The 23,603-nt window shown below is 45.1% G+C and overlaps 1 pseudogene; it reads right to left on the minus strand.

Annotated features, from left to right (window-relative positions):
• Positions 1-12,657: 12,657 nt before the first annotated feature.
• LOC119525057 lies at positions 12,658-15,368 on the minus strand (annotated as a pseudogene).
• Positions 15,369-23,603: the final 8,235 nt, after the last annotated feature.

The following is a 23,603-nucleotide window of genomic DNA, read 5'->3' on the forward strand; positions in this document are numbered from 1 at the left end:
ACCATCCAAGAGCAAACACCTGCCTCCCACAATTTTCAGCCATCTTCATTCTGCCCACTTCATTCTGGATCCACTCAAAAGGAAGCTATACATATATTTTTTTAATTACAGAACATAAAAGATTGCAGATAAATCATGCATAAAATACAAAGTTCTCCTATACTATTCCTGAATCATTTTCCCTATTATCCATACTTTGCATTAGCCTGACAACTTTGCTACAATTGATGAAACAGTACTATTATAATTATCCTATCAACTATAGGCCATAGTTTACGTTAGGATTTACTGTTTGTGTGGTACAGCCCTATGGTTTTTTAACATTTTTATTCTAATCACATGTCATCCTGTCTTTTTAAAAATATGCTTCATAATTTTGATTGCTGAATACTATGGATGAAAAATTGAGATGACTTTGGATAATATCCTCTTCCTATGAAAGGGTTACTTTTTTCCCCAGCAGACAGTTATGGCTGGTGTGCTTTTCTTTTCTCCTTATTCATAGAATGAAGCCCTTATCATAAGTTGTGATCCTCCTAGATCCTCATCTTATTCCTCCAGTGTGTCCCTTCGGTGTTTCCAATGGAAAGTCCAGTGTTTATCAAGTCCCTTCTAACCTGTTAGTGCTTCAACCTTTGTCCATAGTTCCTGTGACTGCTATTGTCTCTGTTCAGCTTCTTGGTGCCCAGTTACAATTTTCTGCCCTTTTTTGAAGCCTAATACATTTAGGTATCAGCCAATGGCTTGAGGAGGATTCTTTGCAGATTTGGGGCCTCCCTCCTTGTTTTCATTTCCTTTTTTCTCCTGGGTTTCACCCTTCAATTCCCAGCCACTTTGGCAGCCTGGAACTCTGACCTGTTTCCTTATCCATTTTTCATGGCCAATGTCACCTTAATCCAGAATTTCAAAAATGTCCTGATGGAAAAAAAATGTCAAGATGATTGTGAGGCTCACACCATGGCCTTCCCTTCTCTCAGACTTCACAGCCTCTGAAGTCTACCCATGTTGATTATACCCCAGTGCCTTCAAACACTTGTTTAATATGTTTTGCCAAGTTTTCATAGTTGTTTTCAGGTTGGAGCTCAGTGAACTTGAAGACAAGATGATTGAAACAATCCAGATTGAGGAGCAGAAAGAAAAATGAATTTTAAAAACACATAGAATAAGAGGCCTGTGAGACACCATCAAGTGCATGAATATATGCATTATGGGAGTCCCAGAAGGAGAAGAAGGAGAGAAAAGGGCAGAAAGCATATTCAAGGAAATAATGGCAAAAAAAACTTCCCAAATTTAACAAAAGATATGAACATGCACATTCAAGAATCCCAATGAACCCAATAGGATAAATTCAAAGAGAACAACACCTAGACAAATAGTAATCAAACTGTCCTATGCCAAGGATGAGAAAGCATTTTGAAAGTTACATAAGAAAAACAAGTTATGTCCAAGGTAATCCCAATTAGATTAAGTGCTGAATTCTCATCAGAAACCATGGAAAAAAGAAGGCAATGGGTGAAATATTTAAAGTGCTGAAAGAAAACAATTGCTGAGCAAGAATTATATATCTGGTAATACTCTTTCAGAAAAGATGAAATTAGGACATCCTCAGATAAACAAAAGGTGAGGGAGCTCACATCACTAGACTCTCCCTACAGGCAATGCTAAAGAAGTTCCTCACACTAAAAGGAAAGGACACTAGACAGTGGATCAAAGCAGCACAAAGAAATAAAAACCTCCAGTAAAGGTAATCATATGGTTAATTATAAATTTCAGTTATATTGTATTGTTTTTGTTGGTATGTAAGTCCACTTTATACTTCTTCCAGGTTCTAAAATGCAAATGCAAAAAACTAATGAGAATTCTATGGTTTTAGACATACAATGTATAGAGATATCATTTGTAACAAGTACAAAAAAATGTAGGGTTCGGAGGGGTATAGGAACAGAGTAGGTGTAGGCTATTGAAGCTAACTTGGTATCAAATCAGTTGTGATTGTTATAGATTTAGGATATTAAGTTTAAGCACCATGGTAGCCCCAAGGAAAATATCTGAAAAATATATACAGAAAGCAATGAGAAGATACTCAAACTGGTATAATACAAAAAAATCAAAGAAATATAAAAGTAAGCATCATTGGCAGAATTGAGGGACAAAATTTATGACTTAGAAGGAAAAAAATAGCAAAATTGCAGAGTAAAATCTTACATGGTAAGTAGTTTAAATGTAAATGGATTCAATGCTCCAAACAAAAAGCAGATATTGGCATGATGGATAAAAAAGCATGACCCAACTATAGGCAGTTTACAAGAGAGTCCCCTTAAATTCAGACACAAATAGTTTGAAGATGAAAGGATGGGAATAAAATTTACTGTGCAAATAGTAACCAAAAGAGAATTGGGCTAGCTATACCAATACCAGTTAAAATAGACTTTAAATTAAAAATGTAATGAGGACCCAAGAAGGTCACTAGATGAAAAAGGGACAAATTAAAACTGAAGACATAAAAATTAAAATTATATATGCACCCACTGACAAAGCCCCAAAACACATGAAAAAATAATGACAATTATGTAGGGATTAAAGATGTTTCTACAAGAGAAGTAGGAGACTTCAATATACCACCTTCAATAATGAATAAAAGAACTAAACAGAATGTCAATAAGGAAACAGAAGATTTCAACAATACTCCAAACCAACTAGACCTAACAGATATATGTAGAACACATATCCCAAGAGCAGCAGAATACAAATACTTCTCTAATGCAAATTGATCATTCTCCAGGATAAACCATATGTTAGGTCACAAACCCAACTTCCATGAATTCAAAATATTGAAATCATATAATGTATCTTCTCTGACTACAATGGAATAAAGTGTGAGAAGTGGAAAATTCACATATGGGGTGAAAAGAAGTTGAATCAAAGAAGAAATCACAAGGGAAATTAGGAAATATCTTGAAGTAAATAAAATGAAAATGTAACATACCAAAACTTATGGGATGAAGCAAAAGCAGTGCTGAGAAGGAAATTTATAGTTCTAAATGCTTAAGTTACAAAAGAAGAAATAATTCAAATCAGAGAATTAGCTTCATATTTTGGGAGTCTAGAAAATGAAAAGTAAAATTAACCATAAATGAGCAAAAGGAAGGAAATAACAAAGATTAGAACAGAGATAAATAGAGAATTATACAATAGAGTCAGCAAAACTGAAAGTTCTTTGAGAAGATCAATAAAATCATCAAATCTTTAGCTAAACTTATAAAATGAGAGGACATAAAAATTAAAATTAGAAATGAAATGGGGGACATTATTGCTGACTCCACAGAAATAAATGGATTATTAGAGGATACATTGAAAAACTGGTAACAATTATATAATATAGAAACACGCAAATTGCCTATACTGAATTAAGGATAAATACATGCTGACAGACTCATAACAAATAAAGAAATAGTATCAGTCTTCAAAAATATCCCAACGAAGAAAAGCTTAGGAGCATATGGCCTCAGTGGTGAATTTTAACAGACATTTCAAGAAGAATTAACACCAATACTGCTCAAACACTTCCAAAACACTGAAGAGGAGGGAACTGTTCCCAAATCACACTGTGATGCCAGCATCATCCTAATACCAAAGCAAGAAAAGGATACCACAAGAAAAGACAATTAGTGATAATAGATGCAAAACTCTTCAACAAAATACTAGAAAACCAAATTCAAAGAATTGTACACTGTGATGAAGTGGGATGTATCCCACACATGCAAGTGTTTCAAAATAAGAAAATAAATCTATATGATACTCAAGATTAAAAGAACAAAGGGTAAAAATCAGATAATCATGTCAACTGATGCAGAGAAAAGCATCTGTCAAAATTCACCACCCCTTCTTGATAAATACATCTAGAAAAGTAGAATTAGAAAGGATATTCTGAACATGATAAAGGACATGTATGAAAAACACAGCTAACATCATCCTCAATGGTGAAAGACAAAAAGTTTTCCCTCTGAGATCAGGAAGACTACAAGGATGCCCACTGTCACTGCTCTTATCAGTACTGTTTTGGTATCTCTAGACAGAGCAATTAGGCAAGAAAATGAAAGAAAAGATGTCTCATTCTAAAAGGAAGGAGTAAAACATTCCCTATTTGCAGGCGACATGATCTTATATATGGAAAGATAGAGATATTCGTAGGCAAAAGAATGAAGGTGAACTTCTACCTTACACTATATACAAAAATTAACTCAAAGATGATCAAAGACATAAATATATGAAGCATAGCTATAAAAATTCTGGAAGAAAACAGAAGTACCCTCAAAACCTTGTGTTAGGCAATAGTTTCTTAGACTTCACATCAAAAGCCCAAGAAACAAAAGAAAACATAGATAAATTAAAAATTGCTTTTGTGTATCAAAGGACTTAATCATGAAAATAAAATGACAACCTGCAGAATGGGAGAAAATATTTGGAATCCACATGCTTGAAAATTGTCCAGTATCCAGAATTTATAAAATAGTCCTACAACTCAACAACAAAAAACAGACAACCCAATTTTAAAAATGGACAAAATCCTGAAATAGACACTTCTCCAAAGGAGATATCCTAATGGCCAAAATTTTAAAATATCTTTAAAATATGCCCAAATTCATTAGTCATTAGGGAAATGCAAATCCAAACCACAATGAGATACCATTTCACACCCACTAGAGTGGTGACTATTAAAAGGACAGAAGTTACCAGGTATTGGAGAGGATGTGGAGAAACAGGATCACACCTTCATGGTTAGTTGGGTCAAATGTAAAACGGTGCAGCTGCTGTGAGTTCTGAGTTTTTTGGGTCCCCAGAAATTATAGAACTACCATATGACCTGGCAATATAATTTCTAGGTATATACCCAAAGGAATTGAAAGCAGGGACTCGGACACTTGCACACTGATATTCAAAATGGTGTTATTCAGAGTTGCCAAAAGATGGAAGCAACTCAAGTGCCCATCAACAGATGAATAGATAAACAAAATGTGGTACATAAAGGAATGGAATATTATTCAGCCTTAAGGAATGAAGTTCTGGTACAAGTGACAACATGGTTTAACCTTGAAGACATCATGTTGAGTGAAACAAACTGACACAAAAGTCAAAATACTGTAGGATCTTCCTGATATGAAATAACTTGAATAAGCAAATTCATGGAGTGAAAAGCCAGGATACAGGTTACCAGGGACCATGGTGAAGTCACAGAATGAGGAATTAATGCTTAGCTGGTAAGAAAGAAAAATTTTGATAATGTATGGTGCTGATGATAGCACAACATTTTGAATGTTAACAGCCTTAAATTACATATATGAGTGGGGCTATAAGTGAAATCCTTATGTTTTATATATGTAACTAGAATAAAAATTTTTAAACAACCATAGACTGCACAACACAGAGAACCCTAATGCAAACTATAGTATATAGTTAACAGTACAATTATAATAATCTTTCATCAGTTGTAAAAGATGCACCACACTAATGCAAAGTGTTGGTAATTGAGAAAATGGTGTGGATGAAGGAGGGGGAGTATATGAGAATTCTATTTTCCTCATGATTTTTCATGAATGTACAACTTCTCTAATTTAAAAAAAAATGTATAAAAAAATAAGCATAGGGGTAAATAGCACTATCTCAGTGGAATAACAGAAAGAACAGCAACCATTCAACAGAAACTATAGAAGCCAGAACACAAATGGCATCTTCAAAGTGTATGGAAACAAAACAAAAACACATATTTTGGTACTTGGTGAAAATAGCCTTCAAAAACAAAGCCAAAATAAAGGTGTTTGGTTTTTTTTTTTAATTCATTTTATTTAGATATATTCATGTTCTAGTTTGCTAATGCTGCCAGAATGCAAAACACCAGAGATGGATTGGCTTTTATAAAAGTGGGTTTATTTGGTTACACAGTTACAGTCTTAAGGCCATAAAGTGTCCATCAGCAATTGGGTACCTTCACTGGAGGATGGCCAATGGTGTCCAGAAAACCTCTGTCAGCTGGGAAGACATGTGGCTGGCATCTGCTCCAAAGTTCTGATTTCAAAATGGCTTTCTGCCAGGATGTTCCTCTCTAGGGTGCAGTTCCTCAAAAATGTCACTCTTAGTTGTCCTTGGGGTATTTGTTCTCTCTTAATGTCTCTGGTGCAAGAGTCTGCTTTCAACAGCTGTCTCCAAACTCTCTCTCATCTGCAGCTCCTATACTTTCTTCAAAGTGTCCCTCTTGGCTGTAGCTCCTCTTCAAAAGTTCACTCTCAGCTGCACTGAGTTCCTTCTGTTATGTCAGCTCATTTATATGGCTCCACTGATCAAGGCCCACCCTGAATGCATGGGGCCATGCCTGCATGGAAATATCTAATCAGAGTCATCACACACAGCTGGGTGGGGCACATCTCCAAAAAAACACTCAAAGAAATCTAATCAACACTGATAATGTCTGCCCACACAAGATTACATCAAAGATAATGGTGTTTGGGGGACATAATACATTCAAACTGGCACAATTCACATACCATGCAGTCATACAAAAGAAATCTTACATTCAGTTATTCACAGTACCATTACATAGTTGTGCATTCATCACCAAAATCAGTCCCTGACACCTTCATTACCACACACACACAAATAACAAGAATAATAATTACAGTGAAAAAGAGCAATTAAAGTAAAAAAAGAACAATGGGTGCCTTTGTTTGTTTGTTTGTTTTCTTCCCCCATTTTTCTACTCATCCATCCATAAACTAGACAAAGGGGAGTGTGGTCCTTATGGCTTTCCCAATCACACTGTCACCCCTCATAAGCTACATTTTTATACAATTGTCTTCAAGATTCAAGGGTTCTGGGTTGAAGTTTGATAGTTTCAGATATCTACCATCAGCTACCCCAATTCATTAGACCTAAAAAGCGTTGCCTATATTGTGCGTAAGAGTGCCCACCAGAGTGACCTCTCAGCTCCTTTTGGAATCTCTCTGCCACTGAAGCTTATTTCATTTCTTTTCACTTCCTCCTTTTGGTCAAGAAGATGTTCTCCATCCCACAATGCTGGGTCTAGATTCCTCCCTGGGAGTCATATTCCACATTGCCAGGGAGATTCACTCCTCTGGGTGTCAGATCCCATGTAGGGGGGAGGGCAGTGATTTCACCTGCCAAGTTGGCTTAGCTAGAGAGAGAGGGCCACATGTGAGCAACAAAGAGGCATTCGGGAGGAGGCTCTTAGGCACAATTATAAGGAGGCCTAGCCTCTCCTTTGCAGCAACAGTCTTCCCAAGGGCAAGTCCTGTGGTAGAGGGCTCAACCCATCATACCACTAGTCCCCTATGTCTGTGAGCACATTAGCATCCATCAAGGTGGGGCAGCCCAATACCCCTGCATTCTCCAGCAGCTCCTCAAGGGGTCTCTGCATATTTTTTCCTTGTTTTTTTTAATTAACTTTTTTTAAGTCAACTGTATAAAAAATAAAAAAAATTAGAAAAACATACCATAAAAGAACATTTCAAACAGACCATAACAAAGGAGTAAGAAAAAGACAACTAACCTAAGATAACTACTTTACTTCCAACATGTTCCTACTCTATCCCAAGAAAGTAACCTAATATAGCAACATTTCTGTGAACTTGTTCCTACTATACCCATCAGAAATTAAAAGACCATAGTCATTCCTGGGCATTCCCAGAATGTTAAATTGCTTCACCGATAGACCTGCACTGTAAGAAATATTAAAGGAGCTGTTCAAGCTGAAGGGGAATGAATCCCAATTGCTGCAAAGCATCAAATGAAAGAATGAAGAGCACCAAAAAGGGTGAACATACAGGTAAACATAAACAGCTATTGACTGTTTAAAACAATATTAACAATGTCTTGTAGGTTTTATAACAATTGTAGAAGTAAAATACAAAACAATAACACAAAGGAATAAAAAGGGTAAATTAAACTGCTGAAAGATTCTTGCAATATTCAGAAAGTAGTAAAAATACTAATTTAAGGAAGTATGCTGTATAAGGATACCTACTGTGACCAACATAATAAAAGAATAATAATAAAGTTTATGACTAATATGCTAATACAGAAAATGAAAAAATAAAACATAAATAACCTTGATTATCCAAGAAAAGGCAAAAAAGGGGGGAAATGGAATAAATAGCAAATGGGAAAAATAGAAAATAAATAGCAAGAAGGTCGACTTGAAAGCCACTATTTTAAATTACATTAAGTATAAATGGACTAAACACACCAATTAAAAAACTAAGATTGTCATACTGGATTGAATGGGAGAGAAATACAACTGTACACTGTTTCCAAATGAAACACTTTAGATATGAGGAAATGTTGAAAGTAAAAGAATGAGAAAAGTTCTCATGTGTACATATGAACCAGAAGAAAGTTGGTGGAGTCAACATAGTCTTTAAAATTACAAATATTATTGGAGTTAAAGAGGGACAAACACACAAATATTTAACAAAAGAAAGTTGTTTTGGGGTTATTTCCCAATTCTCTGTTATGAACTTCATTTAAAAGAATTTTGAGCATGATAGACTATAAATTTATTCTCTATTATCATTAGTTTTCCTTTTAAATGTGATCACATCTTTAATCATCAGTCTATTAAATTGATGTTCCAAATAAGGTAAAAGCCTATCCAAAATACAAATATGAAATGATTTTTAAAAATTCCCTGTAATATTCTACAGCTCAGTACCAAGAAAACAATCCACTGAAGATGCACAGATGGCCCATAAGCACTTGAAAAGATGCTCTTCAACATTAGTCACCAGGGAAATGCAAATCAAAGCCGCAATGAGAAACCACTTCAGACACACTAGGAGGGCTATTTTCAAACAAACAGACACAGAAGATAAAAAATATTGTCAAGGATGTGGAGACACTGGGACTCTAATTTATTGCTGTTGAGAATGTAAAATGATGCATACATCATGGAAAACAATTTGGTGGTTTCTCAAAATGTTAAACATAGAATTACCATATGATGCAGTAATTCCACTCTTGGTATATACTCCAAAAAATTAAAAACAGGACTTCAACAGTTACTTACACATCAATGCTTATAACATTCTTAATAGCCAAAAAGGTGGAAGCACACCAAATATCCATTAGCATATGAATGGATAAAAACGTGATGCATAAACACAGTGAGTATTATTCTGCTGTGAGAAGGAATGAAGTTCTGATACATGCTACAGCATGGATGAACCCTGAAAGCATAATGCTAAGTGAAAGTGCCAGACACAAAAGGATACACATTGTATGATTCTAGGTACCCAGAATAGGCAAATTCATAGAGACAGGAAGTATAATAGAGATTTCCAGGGTCCTTTCCATCAAAATGAAAATAATCTCCTGAGAATCTATGAAGACCTTAGATTAGACCTGAGATCCCCAGTTCAGGAAGGGCACATACAGGTTATTTCCTGTTTCTTTCTTCATAGTTCTTAACACCAATGTGGTCCAATGAAATACATCCATCTAGAACATTCAGGAGGGATGACCTCAGAGGCAGTCATCAAAACCTACCTACAAGGTAGTTTTTGCTCACTGGAGGTAGCTAAGAGCACCATAGAAGGATAGAGAATAGGCTTTGAGACAAAGAGACAAGATGCAGTTTGAAATTCACTTTTATTGCTTAATAGTTGGGTGATTTTCAGCTCTGTTACATCTGTAAACTGGAGACAACACCTCCCTTGAAGCCACAAAGCATGTGGTATTGTCCTTGACATGCAGCAGGTCCTCTGTCAATATTAGCTCCCAACCTTGTGGACCCTGTCTCTAACCTTGTAAACTTGGCCTATGAGTATCTGTCCTAAGCCCATCTAGAGAAGCATCTGTGATGGACTCAGGGCTCAAAATCCTTCCTGAGAGGAAGAGAGATGAACTAGGAAGCAGAGAAGAGGCCTGCATTCTCCAAGTAGAGTCTGCATACAGCAGTTACGCACCCATAAACTGGGAGACCCTGCACCCCTCCCCCCATGGCTTCAAGACAAAAATTTATCCCGAGACATTTTATTCTCTTAGGTGTTATTGTATGTGGAATATTTTTCTTGATTTCCTTTTTAAATTATTCATGCTGATTAACAACTGATATTTTTTATGCTGATCTTTTACTCCATAATTCTGCTGAAGTTAATTATTAGTTTTGGTAGCTTTCTATTAGAATCTTTTGGATTTTCTATACATAGGATCATGTCACCTGCACACCGAAATAGTTTTACTTCTTCCTTTCCAATTTGTATGCCTTTTCTCTCTTTCTCTTGCCTAATGTCTCTGGTTAGAAATTCCAGTACCATGTTGAATATCAGTGCTGACAGTGGGCATCCTTGTGATCTCTGTAGTCATAGGGAAAAGTTTTCTGGTTTTCAAAACTGAATTTGATATTAGCTTTTCATTTTTCATAAATATCCTTTATCAATATTGAGAAAGTTCCCTTCTACACCTATCTTTCTGGTTGCTTATTTTTCATTAAAAGCTGAATAATAAGGTAAGCATTTATTGATCAAGCACTTTCACAGAGTCTACAATGTGCGAGGCTCTGCATTAAGTAGTTTACAGATATTAACTCCCTGAATCATCACACCCTAAGAAATGCATTAGTATCACCTTATTTTACTGATGGGAAACTGAGGCACTGTGCCCTGGACAGCACAGCTGGTAAGCTGCAGAGTCAGCTTCCAATCAGATGGTCTGTCTCAAGTCACTCTTCTTGAACAGTGAAGCCTGTGGCTCTCTCATCATGCGGTGACAAACATGACAAGGCTGGTTGTGTTGGTGTCCATGTTCTGTGTATACACATTTTTATCCTTTGGATTGTTTTTTCATATGTGCCAACCTACTGAAAAGTTATTTCTGTGGTGCCTGGGCCTCCAAGGCTTACTCGGCCTATGAACAAAGCGTCTCTTCTGCCATCTGGTGGCAGGAGCTGGGCAGGACACTTCCCTCTCCCTTCCCACCTGCAGGTGACAGGTAGGGCTTGCAGATCATGGTAAAAGCAAGAAGAAATGATTCTCATCCATTCTGATAACTCCAGGGAATATGCCAGGAAAATAATCATTTTTAATGGGAGGCCAAAGTAGCACTCATTCATTCAAAAACCTTCATTGAATATATAGTGTGGGACACACTTTCATTCATTCCACAAATATTTATTGAGCTCCTACACTCTGCTCTTGAATTAGTGCTCAGGACCTGGAGATCGCAAGAAAGAGGAATAAAATATGTCCCCTACCCTCTAATTTCTTACATAATGTAGACTAGAGGGGGACTTCTAGAACAGGTTGCATGCTGAGGGGAACAGCCTGGTATGGGTGACTGTGGGGACAGTGATGAGCACAAAGTGTTATGGAAGTGGGGGAGAGGGATATCCCAGCCATTCCAACAAAACAGAGACAGAAAGGGTAAGTTCAGATGGTAAGGACATTTGGTAGTGGAAAAGTGGAGAGCCTGTGAGAGGGATATTCCAGCCATTACAACAAAGGGAGGCAGAAAGACTAAGTTCAGATGGTAAGGACATTTGGTAGTGGGAAGGTGGAGAACCTGTCAGACTGTTTCCCCATAAGGCAAAGTAACCATCTGAGAAGTGGGAGGAAGGGGAAGTACCAGAAGAGGCCTGGAAGGAAAGAAGTGGCATGAACCAGCTGTTCTGGAGAAGACAAAATGTACATACTAGACACTGCAAAGAGATGATACCTTTAGAAAGCCATCAGTCAGCTTGGCCGAGTGCTGTTCTCCAGGAGTATTTAGGCCCTTCAGTAAAGGTGAAAACTGTCAAATAGTTGGGCCTAATCAGGTTTCCTATTTTGGTGAACAGTCTATGTACACCTGAAAAGAATGTGTTCTCTTCTGTTTTGGAGTGGAGTGTACTAAAAATGTCAAATATATCCCATTGGCTGATGGTGCTGTTCCGTTCTTCTATATCACTGCAGATTTTCTGCCCTGTAGAGAGGAGGGTTGAAGTCCTCTACTATTATTGCTGATTTGTTTATTACCCCTTCCAGTTGTGCTAGTTGTATTTCATGCATTTTGAAGCTCTTTGGTGCATTTAGGAGGGTTATGTCCTCTTGGTGAATAGATCCCTTTGTTACTATCTAATGTTGTTCTTTGTCCCTGGTAATTTACTGTGTTCTGAAGTCTAATTTGACTGATATATATATAGCCATTCCAACTTTCTTTTGGTGTATGCCAGAATGATATATATTTTCTACCCTTTTATTTTTTATTTTTTGAATTTTGATCATTTTTAATAAATATCAAGAAAACCTCATTTTATTACAAAGACAGTCATATACAAACATCTATCATCTAAGTTTTGAACAACAAATGTTTATCAAATATTGAAAATAAATAACATTACTAGGCTATTTACCTATAACACCAGAATATGTTTTTAAAAATTGGTCTTTGTGGACAGCTGTCCAAATGATGATCCTACTCATACACTATATGAAAGAGACCTATATTCAATATTAACAGCAAGAATTTTAAAAAGCTTTTATCTTGCAGAAATTGGGAGGACTTACTTATTTCCTCCATTTGGCATTTGGTTCCTGTTAAATGTTGTTTAAGGAAGCCCAAGTCAATTAGTAACCTTGGAAACTGGAATACTCTTTAGCAGATGTTAGCTGGTGTGCAAGGATGGTCAAAGGACACTCTGAACACTCTTGCAAATGTACAAATTAAAGAAATTATTGAGAAAACTGTTGGCCAAATACACAGTAACCATTACAGATTAAGTCCCATTTCTCTAAAAGAACTTTCCAAAAACTAAAATCTTTACATTACTTAGGATAAAACCTATTGATCACACTATTTATTAACATTGTGTTTTTAATCATCAGCATAAGTCACATTAAAAAAAAACATTGTTTTTGTAATCTAAACAAGTGAAATGATGCAAAATGGATTAAAGCATAATGCATGACACTGTTTCATGAACTTCACTGGACAACCAAATCAAATCAAACCATACCAAACAACCCAAAACCCAAAAGACCCAAATGCTAGCAAGAAACTGTTGCCTTAGATAAAGCTCAAGCAGCTAGTCTAGTTTCTAACAGATCTCTCTATTGTTTTCCCCATGCCTTTCCAAAGCTGCCAAATTCAAAAGCAACTGGGCATGAAAAATAAAGGAAGAATAGAGATGTTGAATCAAAAGTTGAATGCAACAGTTCAAAGTTAATAGTTTTTAAACAATATTGATCCACTCTGGTTTTTCTCCTGTTTGTTAAATCCCTGCTGTAACTCTGATTTATCCTTAATTTTCACATTAGCAAATATTAAGATAAAGGCAAAAAAAATAGTCCTGTGTAAGACCTCTCTAAAAGCCTCATCACCCATCACAGGCAAGCCAGGAAATTGCATGGATTGCCCTTTACATGTTTTGTTGATTGTTGCCCCTAGTAGGTGTTTCATTAGGTAACATCAATTTTCATCTGTCACACCAACTGTTAAATACAAATATTTAATGGCAACATGAAGCTATCTCACAAGCTCTCTGTTTTTAGTCTTATTCAGAACAAAAGGTACTGTATATAGAGAAGAAGCAGACATCCTTTGCTGATTATATTGATTTGCTTACTAAATAACTACCTAATTAATTGGTAAATATGTTTAAATTTCTTAGCCAGTAACAGGCTCCTTGGAGGGCAATGGGAATATCACAAGAGCACATTGTCCCCCAATCAAATCTACTAATCTTCTCTGGAAGAAAATTAAGATACACTTTTAAGCCTTGTTTTCTTCATAAAATCACCACATTTATAAGCTTGCTGATGCCTATTATACAGATGTTTTATGCCATCTGCTCTCCAGCTATGAAAGCAACATGGCACATTCATGGCATAATTTTATCAGCTGTACAAAACTATAAAATCCATTCAAAATAAAATTTATAAGAGCTAATTGATCATGCTGTGCATGCTTCAAAGTTTCAGTGAAATGATGACCCATATTTTACTTCCTTTGCTGCAGCACAATTTGTTACTTGGTGAAGGCTCCTTTTTCCTTAAGGACTTTTTCCAAGATTTGCTTACACTGTTTTTTTTCATTACACCCAGTCTCAAAATAATCATAAAAGTGGCCTTTGCACTTGAAAGCAAGGTCCTTTCCCACAGGTTGTGGCTTAGGAGGCCACCATCCTTGTCAGTGTTAGTACTTGCTTTCTCATCATTTAAATTAGCCTTTTCCTGAACACCAAACAACCTGACATTGGTAACAAATATCTCATTGGCAGGTATCTGGCCAACACTCTTGTAAATAGGTGCACTGCCTACATCGAAATCCACCTGGTGGAAACAACCTGGTAAAGGCAGAAGGGGAGAGGAAGAGGAGGGGGAGGAGGAGGAGGGAGGGGGAGGAGGAGGGAGGGGGAGGAGGAGGAGGTTGTGGAGGCACCTCTAACCTTAGCATTGACAGAAAGGGGGAGAATTTACATAGCCACACCACATTCTTGGTAAAAGCAGCAGGCATGAAACTTCACACTCCTCTTTGGCCACCTTTGGTCATTTTCCGTGTGGACAGTTTTCAGCCATAAGCCATTCTCAGGCAGAGGCACCATTGAAAGAGCAGGCAGGAAATTACCAATTACTCTGCATGATAATTGCTCCATGGATCTTCTTCATCAAATTGTTTACAAGGACAGATCTTTGGAGGTATATTTCAGGATCATCGATGAACTTTAGTTTTTCTAAGGACATAATGAAGGATGTGTGCTAATTCCTCAAAACTGAGACAGTTTTATGGCTACCATCCGAGAGGTGGGTAAAATTCTCTTCTTCCACATTCTTCCTCTTGAAGTATGTGATCTTGGATGTTATAGGGTTTGAGATTCCCCTGTAATGTGATCTGGCCAGTAGGGGGCAGGCTCTGGGGTCTCTCTGCAGAGGGGCCTGGGTGGCCCTGTGGGGCCCAGGCCTCCGTAGCTGTCAGCCGTGCTCCATAGTGTCTGGTACTGGCAATCTCAGCAGCTCCTTCTGAGATAATGGGCTCGCAGACTCTGTTCATGGACAGAACCACAGTCATTTCTGACAGCCTCAGATCATGGAGTCAGCAGGGAAGCGGTGGCCACAGAGCTGGAGCTGCTGCTTGTCTGCTCTGGGGTCAGCACCAGCCTGGCTCCCTGTACACTCACAACCAATCAGTGGTGGCAGCTGGGGCACAGTGGGCGAGGGTACCAGTGGGTCGCACTGCTGAGTTTGGGGTGCTGTGCCACACTAGCTGCAGACAGTGATGGTCATGAGCAGCTCTGTCTAGCAAAGAGCCTGTGAAACCTGTCAATCCTGTTTGCCATGTCCCCAGGGATTTCCAAGGAGAGGGTCTGCAGGATGCCAGGGGAGAGAGAGGGAGCATGACAACGGGACCTCTCAGGCTCCTCCCCCCCTCTGCTCCCACCTCTGCCACAAAGGGGGAGGGTGTTTTCCACTCATCTCCAGGAGTCCCAGGCCTGCCTGAGGTTCCCTGAGGTCCCTCTGTCTCCCCTGCAGGGCTTTCCAGTTTCCATCCACTCCCATAAAGTATGCCCCTGGAGATGCCCTCCAGAAGGTGCTGGAACCTGCCACCAATGCCACCTGATGCAGGCATGAATGGTGCAAACTCACCCAAACAAATCCTGACCAGATGGCACCCTGCTTAGGGCTGGATATCAGGGAGGCCCCCCAGTCATTCTTACACAGACAGACAGACACACTCAGTGCCAAGGGCCCATTTCCCACGGGAAATCCAGTGTCCAGGGGCCCAGCACACACCTCTGGTGCATGTGACCCTGTTCTCACAGGCTGGGCCCATGGGTCCCCACAGGGTCCTTGGAGTCAGAGCTCCTTGGCTCCCCCGGCTCCCTCATCAGTTCCCCCAGCCCCCCTCCTACTCAGTGAAACATGCAAGGGGTGGGGTGGGTGACAATTCCCACCAGACACCAGTGGGGACCCTGACTCCACTCCAAGGGAGGATCCCAGGGCACCTACAGCCCAAAGTCAACCTGAGTCCGGGGCTGCCTTTGTAAACCAGGGGCCCAGGAGGAGATGGCAGAGGCACCTGAGGCTGGGGTGGCCACATGGCTGTCACAGGGTGTGGCACCCCCTACCCAAAGTGCAGCTGCTCCTCCCCAGGCCAGGGCTACTCTTGGGGGTCATGGCCCTGTCCTGGGGCACACACACTCTGATTTGAAGTTTCTAAAAAGAAAATCCAGCTCTGTCTACACAGTACCTGAAAGGGGAAGAAGTGTCTGTAAGGTGCTGGATTGGAGGCTGGGGCCGGGGATGGTTGGAACCACCATGCTGTGTGCACTAGAGGATGTGGAGCCCCAGCTTAACCCTCTAACTCAAGGTCACACAGCTGCAAGAGCAGGGCTCCACTAGGCCTGGGCCCTGGACTCCCCCACATCCATGTGCTGCCAGCTGGGTCAAGGTCTCATTGTGCCTGAGCTGCCCCTGTGGGGACCTCCCTGTCCCCACCATGTGCCTTAGCCTGCATCCTCCCACCAAATCCTCACTGTGACCTGCAGGGGGGAGAGCTCAGCCCAATCTGCAGAGTGCTGGTTTCCTCCCTGGGGGTGCTCAGGAGAGCTGGCTCTGGGGAGCTTTTGGGGGCCAGGGCCTTCCTGGTTGGGGCCTTGGGGATGACTCTGGGCCCTTTGGCATGAGGGGCAGACCAGCTCAGGGGCCCTCCTGAAGCAGCCCAGCCCCTGCTCCTGCTCCCAGTGCTGGGCTTGCCCCCCTCCCTGGGCACTGCCGGGGCCTGCAGGGAGCAGCTCTAGGGAACCACAGTCCACGCAGCATCAGCATCAGTGCACGGGTCTGTTCACGCACCTCCTTGCCAAGTGCAGGGCCTGTGGAAGGCACCCGGGAAGGCACCGGGCACAGAACTCACCCCTCAGCATGGTAGGGCCCTGTGGCCTGCAGACTCCAGAGGGCTCCGGGCACCCATGGCTGCGGAGGGCCCCACAGAGAGATGTGAAGTCCTCACCCCAGCCAGCAGGGAGAGGGAATGCAGCCAGGTAAACTGAGGTCTGACTGGAGCTGGGGGGCCCGATCCCCTGTGCCTGTTGCCATCTGGAGAGGAAACTTGGACACAGAGGGGCAGACACAGGGGGCGCAGCCCTGTGATGATGACCCAGGCAGGGGACACCACCTCCAGGTGCCAGGGGAGAGGCAGGGAGCAGACTGTCCCCAACAGACATCAGAGGGGTTACCGCTCTGCAGGCACCCGGGGTGGACATTGGGCCCCCAGGACTGGGAGGCTGTGCACCTTGGGTATTTGGAGACCCCTGGTTTGTGCAATTTTGCTCATCATGCAGCCCACAGAGCCTAAGGCAGGATGCTAAGGACACCAAGGCCGAGGTGGTGAGGGTCTGGGGCCCCTGTGAGGGCACTGACATGGCTGGAGAGGTCAGAGGTGATGGTGGCAGTTCTGTCTGGCTCTGAGTTCCAGGTGCCACACAGACACTCAAAGCTCCAGGGACTGACCATGTCACACACAGACATGTCAGAATCTCAAAATTTAGAAATAACTGTTACAACTCATGAATAAACGTGACTGCTGTAAGAGCTTACAATCTAGGAACCTTTACGTAAGCCTTCCCCTTCTAGTCCATGCTCCCAGATTCAATTTTCAGAGTTTACTCATTGTTATTAGTCCATTTTAGTGAGGTATTATAATATTTGTCTTTTCATTTCTGGTTTATTTCACTCAACCTACTGTCCTCATGGTCCATTCATTTCATTGCATACCTCAACTTTATTCCTTCTTGCTGCTCCCTCATGAAAAAACATTCTTGTTTGTACATTTGATCACACTCATTGACCACTCTAGGGTTCACTAAATTATACATTCTCAGTCTTTATCTTCTGTCTTTCCTTCTGGTGTCACACAGACCCCTAACCTTCCTCTTTCAACCATATTCACACTCATGTTTGTTCAGTGCACTTACAGTGTTGTGCTACTATCACCCATATTGTGCTATCCATTTCCAGAGCTACACAATCAACCCTCTAGAACATTCTATACTCCTTCAACATCAAAAGTCTGATCTCTACCCTCTTTCTATTTCCTGATACCTTCATTTCTACACTCTTCTCCAAACCTCTCTCTCCTGCCTTCTCCCATCTGTCTGTAGCACTCCCTTTAGTATTTCCTGTACAGGAGTTCTCCTGTTCACCAACTCTCTCAGTGTCTGTTTATCTGTAAATATTTTAAACTCTCCCTCATTTCTGAAGGACAGTTCTGCTGGTTATAGGATTCTTGGTTGGCAGTTTTTCTCTTTCAGTATCTTGAATATGTTGTGCCACTGCCTTCTCGCCTCTATGTTTTCTGCTGAGATCCGCACTTAGTCATATAGAACTTCCCTTGTATGTGATGAATTGCTTTTCTCTTGCTACTTTCAGAATCCTCTCTTTGTCTTTGACATTTGAAAATCTGTTTAGTATCTTGGAATAGGTCTATTTGGATCAATTCTGTTTGAGGTGTGCTATGTTTGGCCCAGCATTCTTGTCTCAAAGGCATCTTCTGGGGTGAGGGGCTGCCAGCAGCAGGCACAGATCTGCCACCCTCTGTGGCAGGGCCCAGCAGAGACAGGCAGGGGCCCTGAGCTGAGTTCTGCCCTCCAGTGGTTACCTGACCTGGTATCCATCACCTTGGCTCTCTGAACCTCCGTTTCCCCAAATATACTTGATCTAGCTGAGCCAGAGAGCCCTTGTGGTTCTGGCTCCCCCCCTTCCTGGTTCACAGTAGGTGCTCAGGAAGCATCTGTGGATTAAGAAAGCAACCTTGTGGCAAATCACAGGGGCTGCCCTCCAGGCCAGCTCCAGTGCCTCTCAGCCACCCCACCCCATCCTGCCAAGGACACAGCTGCAGTCCCTGGCTTGCCTCCTGACACCCATTCCACACTCTTTGCTGGGCATTTGAGAGCCACGTTTGAACTTGAATTTGAAGTTCAACCCCTACAGAATTGTCTTGAGGCTCCCACCAATGTCCCTGTGAGTGACACACAGATGCCCCCTGCCCTGGGCCTGGGCTGGGAGGAAACTTGGTTGGAGACAAAACGCTGCCCTTCCCAGTGGCAGGAGGGAGCTAGTGGCAGGAAGGTGCCCGCTTGTGGCACTTGGGGATGGAGGAGGGAATGTGCCCAGGGAGCCGCGCGCTGGGGAGCCAGGCAGCTGGCCTGAGGGATGTGGCACTTCGGGGCCAGGAGGTGGGCGTGTGCATGCCCCTGCCTGAGTGTGTTTCCAGGCCCCTGTGCCTGTTTCAGAACCCTGGGCTCTCCCTCCCAAGTGCCGTCGGCCCTGAGCCCTCCACGCAGCAGCCAGCTCCTGGGCCCCGGTGGCCCGGCCTCTCCGGAACCCTGGGGCGAGGCAGGGGAAAGGGGCGCCCCGACCACGCAGGGGGCCCGAGGCACACGCGCCCAACTCCGGGCAGGCTCTGCAGGGAAGCCCCCGAGCGACTAGGTGGAGCCCGACCCGCAGGCTTCAGCTGGACCCGCAGGCGCACCAGGCGGGGACTGCAGGGCTCCGGGTTCCCCCCGGTCCCTCCGAGGCTCAGACGAGGCGCAGACGCCGCGGGCCAGGGCCGGGTCCGGGTCGAGCCTTCCCCGCCGGCCCTGGCAGCCCAGAGTGGCCGCAACTGCATCGCGCTCCCGGCCCGCTTCTTTCCGAGAGGCCCGGGCCACCCGAACGCGCGGGCGTCTGCCAGGCCGGGGCAACGGGGCCCGCGGGCGGTCGGCGCCGCGTTGCCACCCTATCGGCAGGCACCACCGCCGCCGCCAGCACCCGGCGGCCCCGGGAAGCTCGCGCAGGGCCTCGTCCTGGCCTCGTGGCTGCCGCTGCTGCGCGGGCTCCGGCGCCCACGGCGAAGCGGGCCTGGGGGACGGCCACCCAGAGAGGCGGTCCCCCATCCCCGGGTGCGCCAATTCGCGCTGCCCAGGGCGGCCCCGGCTGGCGGCTATGGTGCGGCGCCCAGCGCCCCGCGCATAGCTCTAAGCCTGGTCCCTGGAGGCGGCGCGGCGGCCCCTGATTCCCCGGCCGGAGCGAGCGCGGGAGGCGGCGGCAGAGCCAGGGCGATCGACGGGACCCCGCGCAGCCCAGCGGCTGTGCAGTCCAGCCGGGGCTTTCGGGGCCCGGCATGTACGCTGCTCGGGGGGCCGCGGGCCGATTCATGGGGCCGCCGGGCCGCCCCTCCACACCCCCACCCCGCAGCTTGCGGTGGTAGCGGAGCGCCAGAGCGGCAGCCGCTGCGGCAGGAGATTTTTTTTTTAAATCCCGGCCGGACGCCCGACCCTCCCTGGCGCCGCCCACATCCCTCCCGGTGCCCTAAAAGACACCGATCGCCTCCCGGAGTGGCGCCTCCAGTCGCCGTGGCGGCGGCGGCGGCGGCGGCGACGACAGCTTCTCTTGTCCAGCCCCAGCCCGTCGACCCCGCGCCCTTCTGGGACTCCGCCGGCTCGGGGTCCGGATGGGGGGGCCCTGGCTCCTCCCGCGTCTAGCCGCGAGCCCCGTCCCAAGCCGAAGCCGCCATCCCCAAGCCCGTCCCCTGCAGCAGCGCTCCACGCCCGCCAGGCCGGGCTTCGGGGAAGCCGGCGGCGAGGCCTGCGCGCCCGCACCCCGCGCCCCAAGTCGCGCTTCCCCAGGAACAGGGCTCGGCCGCCGGGCCCGCGCAACGTTGGGCTCCTCCCTTCTCTGGGCCGTCCAAGCGCTGGGCTCCCGGGTCCCCATGCTTGGGACTTCGGCTGCGGGCACGTAGGGTGTAGGCGAGACCCTTAGGGCTGGAGGGACTCTTCGGCCTAGAGTCACCTGCACTGAGCTCGGGGCACAGGGCGCTCTAGCAGGGGCTGCAGGAACCCCAGGCACCCAGAGGCTCCCCTCTTCGCATCCCCAGCGCACCGTTCCTTAGCCTGAAGGGCTGGCGCTGGAAGGCTGAGACAAGAGACGCCCGCCGCCTGTGGTCGGCCAGTGCTCCCTGCTTGTAGCCAAATGTCGGCCGGCGGTGCCATGCGCACTAGCCACGCCAACGCTGGCAGGTTGGCAGTTAAAGCCAAGCACAGAGAGGGCTGGTGCAGCCGGTGCAGCCGGTGCCTGGAGCCTGATCTCATTAGCTCCGGTTCCTACAAAGGGCTTTGCCACTTCAGCTGCTTCTCTCCCAGATTGAGGATGCTCTGGGAGGGGGGTTCAAGGACAGAGGGGATTTCAGGAGACCTGTGTTCTCTACACCCAGGCCAGGCCCAAGCCTTACCCTACCCCCATCGTGGGGATATGCGCTCCTAGCTGGGCCCCAGCCTCTGCCTGTCTACACCACAGGTATGTGGGTTCCAAGCTGAACCCAGCCTCCCACATCTACACGGTGGAGACATGGGCTCTGAGCAAGACCCCAGCCTCCACCCACCTACCCCACAGGTATATAGACTCTGAGGCAGGCCCCAGACCTTCACCCATCTGCAGTTCAGGAATATGGGTTCCAAGCTGGGCCTCAAGCCTCTGCCCAACTACATTGTGGGAATATGGCTCCAAGCCAGGTGTCAGTGACCACCTGTCTTCACTGTGGGGATATGGGCTCCAAGCTGGGCCCCAGCCTACATCCATCTACACTGTAGGAATATGGGCTCCAAGCCGGGCTGCAGCCTCCCCGCATCTAACCCACAAGTATATGTACTCCAAGCTGGGCCCCATGCCTCCTCCTGTCTATACCACTGTTATTTGGGCTCCAAGCCAGTCCCCAGCCTCCACCGGTCTATAGCACAGCTATATGGGCTCCAAACCAGGCCCCAAGCCCCAACCAGTCTATACTGTGGGATATGGGCTCCAAGCTGGGCCACAATCTCTACCTGTCAACCACACAGGTATATGGGCTCTGAGGTGGGCCCCAGCCTCCACCTGTCTAAATTGCAGGAATATGGGCTATGAGATGGGCCCCAGCTTCCACCTGTTTACCCCACAGGTATATGGGACTGAGCCAGTCCCCAGCCTCTACCCCTCTATACTTTGGGGATATGGGCCCTGAGCAAGGCCCCAGGGTCCACTTGTCCACCCAAGATATATGGGCTCCAAGCTGGCTGTGGCCTTCAACCTATTTGCACAATAGGTATATGTACTTGAAGCTGGGCCCCAGCCTACACCTGCCTACACTGTGGGGATATGGGATCCAAGCTAAGCCCAGCTTCTACACGTCTACACTCGTTGGGATATAGGTGACGAGCCTGGCCCCACATGCCCTGCTGTCTACATTGTGGGAATGTGGGCTCCTATCTGGGCCCCAATTTGACATGGGTACACTGTGCAGATATGGGCTCCATGTCAGACATCAGCCTCCACCTGTCTACACTCTCGGGAAGTGGGCTCCGAGCCTGGCCCTAGCCTCTACCTGTCTACCCCAGAGGTATAAGGGCTCCAAGATGTGCTCCATCCTCCAGCTGTGTACACCACAGTTAAATGGGTTCCAAGCATGGGTCCACGCATGCACCTGTCTATAAAAAGTCATTTGGGCTCCAAGCCAGTCCCTGGCTTACACGTGTCTCCAACAAAGTTATATGGCCTCTGAACCAGGCCCCAAGTCTCGACCCATCTAGAGTGTGGGGATATGGGCTCAGAGCTGGGTCCCAGCCTCCACCCATAAACACTGTGGGGATACGGGCATCAAGCAGCACCCTAACCTCCACATCTCTACCCCATATGGATATGGGCCCAATGCTGGGGCCCAGCCTCTGTGCATCTACATTGCAGAAATACGGGCTTCGAGCCAGGCCCCCAGGTCCAGCTGTATAGCCTATAGTTATATGGGCTCCAAGCTGGGCCCCAGCCTGTATTTGTCTGCACTTTGGGTATCTGGGCTATAAGCTGGGCCCCAAACTCCGCTTGTCTACACTTGAGTTATAGGGGCTCCAATCTGGGCCCCAGCCCCCACCTGTCTACAGTGTGGGGATATGGACTCCAAGCTGGGCCAAAGCCTACATCCATCTACACTTTGAAGATATGGGCTCTGAGTTGGGCCCAAGCCTCCACCCATCTACCGCACAGGTATAGGGGTTCTAAGCTGGGCCCCAGCCTCTAGCTGTCTACACCACAGTTATATGGTCTCCAAGCTGTGCCCCACGCCTCCACCTGTGTATACCACAGTTATTTGGGTTCTGAGCCAGGCTCCAGCCTCAAGCTGTCTACACTACAGGTATATGGGCTCTGAGCTAGGCCCCAGCCTCCACCTGTCAATCCTATAGATAAGTGGGTTCCAAGATGGCCTGTCTACAAGAGGTGATAGAGGCTCTGAGCCAGGCCCCAGCTTCCACCTGTCTACCCCACAGCTATATTGCCACCAAGCTGGCTCCACCCTCTACCTGTCTACACCACAGGTTTATTGGTTCTGTGCCGGGCCCCAGGCTCCATCTGTCTGCCTCAAAGGTATATGGGCTCCAAGCTGGGCTACTGGCTCCAACTGTCTACAGCACAGGTACATGGGCTCAGAGCCGGGCCCCAGCCTTCACACATCTACACTGCAGGAATATGGGCTCCAAGCCAGGCCTCAGTCTCCACCTATCTATGGCACAGCTATACGGATTCTTAGCCAGTCACCAAGGCTCCACCTGTGCGCACTGTGGGGAT

Source organism: Choloepus didactylus, assembly GCF_015220235.1.
Source record: "Choloepus didactylus isolate mChoDid1 chromosome 23 unlocalized genomic scaffold, mChoDid1.pri SUPER_23_unloc4, whole genome shotgun sequence".
Lineage (NCBI taxonomy): Eukaryota > Metazoa > Chordata > Mammalia > Pilosa > Megalonychidae > Choloepus > Choloepus didactylus.